Here is a 3,626-nt window from a genome sequence, read left to right on the forward strand (position 1 = left end):
TCTGCAGTACCACGCACAAAGTTAAAACGCACCCATGTGTCACGGTTTGCATTTGAGAAAAAGCCCATCAAGTGCTGTGTCTTTCTTCATGATGGACAGGGTCCTTTATGACGGACAACTCTATGTCTTCTACACCACCGAACCCTCGGACTCCCCCAAGACAGCAAAGCCTCTGAGAGTCTGTGGAACTTGATTCTCGACCTCTTGTTTACATGTCTTACCTGTTAATTACTGGGCCTGAGCAGCCTGCTGTTGGTCTAGCGTGCTGGCATGAGGCTGTTAGACTCTCAGGATGAGAATATTAGTTAGAGTCTATTTAATGGGAGGAGAATGGCCAGAGATTGGGGGGTAGCGCAGAGCATGACTGGCACTGTAGATTGTTGGCCCTTCCCGGTAAAAGGCAATGTTTTTTTTTTTTTCACAGCACGTGGGAATTGGTACAGAGAAAACTGCTGTAGAAAGATCAATGGCTGCAAAGCTTGGGTCCATTGTGTGGGCCCTGTAAAGGCATTGTAAGCATTACCAACCCAGATCTGAAGAGGTCGTGGGCCCACGCAGTGAATGCATCTCTAATGGTTAATTAAACTGACAGAGCGGCAAACTGCATTCTAAATGACTGTGGATCAGGGGAGATGGCTCAACAGTTAAGACCACTTGCTGATCTTGCAGAAGACCTGGGCCCTGGGTGGTAGCTCACAACTATCTGATACCTGCTTCTGAGCTCAGTGGGCACCAGGTGTGCATATGATGCACACACGCACATACACACACACACACACACATATATACATACACATGTATATAATATATATGTACATATATATACACAAGCAAAACACACATACACATTAAATAATCAAATAAAGAACTTTAAACAGCCATGGCTATACCAATAGATGTAAGCAGCCCCATCCATAGCCAGAATAAAACAAGAACTCTACCTACAATGGACAATAGTGAATACAGAGGTCTTGGCTGCTCGAGATGTAAACTACTTGTCCAAAGAGACATCCCAGCAGTTAAGATCACTTGTTGCTCCTGTAGAGGACACAGGTTCAGTTCCCAGCATTAACATAGCAGCTGACAACCGTCTATAACTGCACTTCCAGGAGTTCTAATGCCCTCTTCTGACCCACAGAGGACTAGGTAGGCACTCGGAGCACACACATACATGTGTAGGCAAAACGTATACATGTAAAATAAAAATAAATAAATCTTTCTTTTGAAGATGTAGAAAGTAAGTGACAGATATGAGTTTAACTCTAATCTAGTCTCCCACACCACCTCCTCTCTAAGGCTCGGGGAACATCGCAAACAAAGAGGACAGGAATCACGTGATTGCTGGAAGCTAGGGTGAAGGGCCGAGACACCCCATTCTTTAGACGGAACACAAGGACTGTAGACATTCACTCACAACAGCTGCCAACACGGGACTCACACAAGGCCAGCCCTGTCAGCAACCAGTCAGGGAGGAGGAGGGGGCTCCCGGAGCCTCGCCCTTCATCTCTGAACTATTGGCTATCAATAGATTCTGGACAGCCATCGTCTTTAGCTATGAACCCTCTGTTGAGCCCACTAGATCTCAGTGGAGAGCTTCGAAACCCGTGTGGCCCTGGGAAATCTTGGTAGATCCAAGACAAAGTGTCCAGACATGAATGTGAGGGAGTCTTGTGGAGAGCGGAGAAAGGATCAGGACCGGTGAGGTGGGAGATGAAGGTGTGAAGTCAGTTTGCCAAGCATACGAGCGTGAGATTGTGTTCTAAAAAATTAAAATTTTTTAAAGATTTTTTTGTTTGTTTTGGGATCTGTTTTGGTTTCTTTTGGGTTTTGGGGGGAGGATGATTTATTTTGGGTTTTGGTTTGGAGGGAGGTTCTTTTTATTTATTCATCTCTCATGTATTACATCCTAATCACAGTTTCCCCTCCCCCATCTCCTCCCAATCCCTCCCCACCTCCTCCCCTCTCCCAGAGCTCCTCCTCCTTTTGATCGGAGCAGGCGCTGCTGGAGTCACCACTTGAATGTACAATAAATAATCCACTCATTCTCCAAATTTCCCACACACCCTGCACAGGCCAAATAGGCAGGTTCCATGGGAGTGGGTCAGAGTTCACCATGTCCGCATGTCAGGCCTTCGTTAATCTCTGGGCGTCTCTGAGGGAGACAGAGAGATCCAGCTCACACACAAGAGAAAGATCCAAGAAGTTCTGTTTAGGTTCTTCCTCCATTTTGAGCATTACGTCATGAGTCAGAGGCCCTAAGTAGGGTTTCTCCTACTGACCACTACCATGACCATGTCAATTGTCCAATCGGAAAAAGGAAATGACTAACTGCTCACTGAAGCCAAGCATCGATCACTGAACTACCTCAGTTGCCACCTTGATGGGGGTGGCTACAGTAATACTGTAGAAATTGTCACACGTGCACCAGAATAAGTACATGGTAACCTCTAAGCGTAGCCATCTTTCTCCAAGGGTAGTCTTTCTTTCTTTTTTTTTTTTTTTTTTTTTATCCTTTTTTTCGGAGCTGGGGACCGAACCCAGGGCCTTGTGCTTGCTAGGCTCTACCACTGAGCTAAATCCCCAACCCCAAGGGTAGTCTTTCTTTTTTTTTTTTTTTTTTTTTTTTTTTGGTTCTTTTTTTCGGAGCTGGGGACCGAACCCAGGGCCTTGCGCTTCCTAGGTAAGCGCTCTACCACTGAGCTAAATCCCCAGCCCCAAGGGTAGTCTTTCTAACAAAGGACTACAGAGCCCTGTGAGGGAGTTTTTGAGCAAGACTCATGGAGCATATGTATGGCACCAACACAGGACGCTTCCGCAGGCATTCTCTCCAACCAAGAGACTCTAGTCGGTAAACTGGTTTATGTCTGGGAACTGGGAGACAGGCCACTCCTCACAGGTATGTGATCCAAGTCAGGTATTGGCCAATGTACTACTAGTACATTGGTTAATTTTTCTGTATATAAAGTGGGCAGACCATCTATTTCTTCCCTGGGACGTGACAACCAGTTGTTACCATAGATCCCAGTGAGCCAACACTTTCAAGTTCTGGGATATCTATGCTGCTTTCCAGAGGAATGCTTCCATTTGCCTTGGGCTATTAAGAGAGAGCATTCAACTTCCTCTAATACAAGACCCTGTCATTCCCATGAAGTCAGGAAGCCTGAACAGAGCATGCTAGGGACACACTGAACTGCAAAGTGAACGTCTGCAGCATCTCAGTAAGATACAAACTCTCCTCCTCCTTCAGAAATTCGCCAAAGCCTTAGTTATGAGTCTATCTTCTTGGAATTTTTTTTTCTGCACCATAGTTTGGGGAGGGAGGTTGTGCATGTCAACCCTGTTAAATGCCCCTCCAATACCTGTCTCCTTAAGATCTGGGGGCCCTTCCTCCACATTATGTCATTGGGCCTTACAACACCTCAACTGAATAAAACCCAAGCCATCTCCATGGCTAAGTTTCAGCCAAGCAACCAAGAAGGACGTCGGAACCAACTCCGGCTGTAGAATTAGCAGGTTCCATTCCTACTGTGCTCCCACACATTCAGAATGACAGTGTAGTCTCTTCCACCCTTAGGATGACCTCCCACACACGTGCCATGCCCAAGGATTACATCAAGTCTAGCCAT

This window comes from Rattus norvegicus, chromosome 5 (genome assembly GCF_021556685.1).
Source record: "Rattus norvegicus strain SHRSP/BbbUtx chromosome 5, alternate assembly SHRSP_T2T, whole genome shotgun sequence".
Lineage (NCBI taxonomy): Eukaryota > Metazoa > Chordata > Mammalia > Rodentia > Muridae > Rattus > Rattus norvegicus.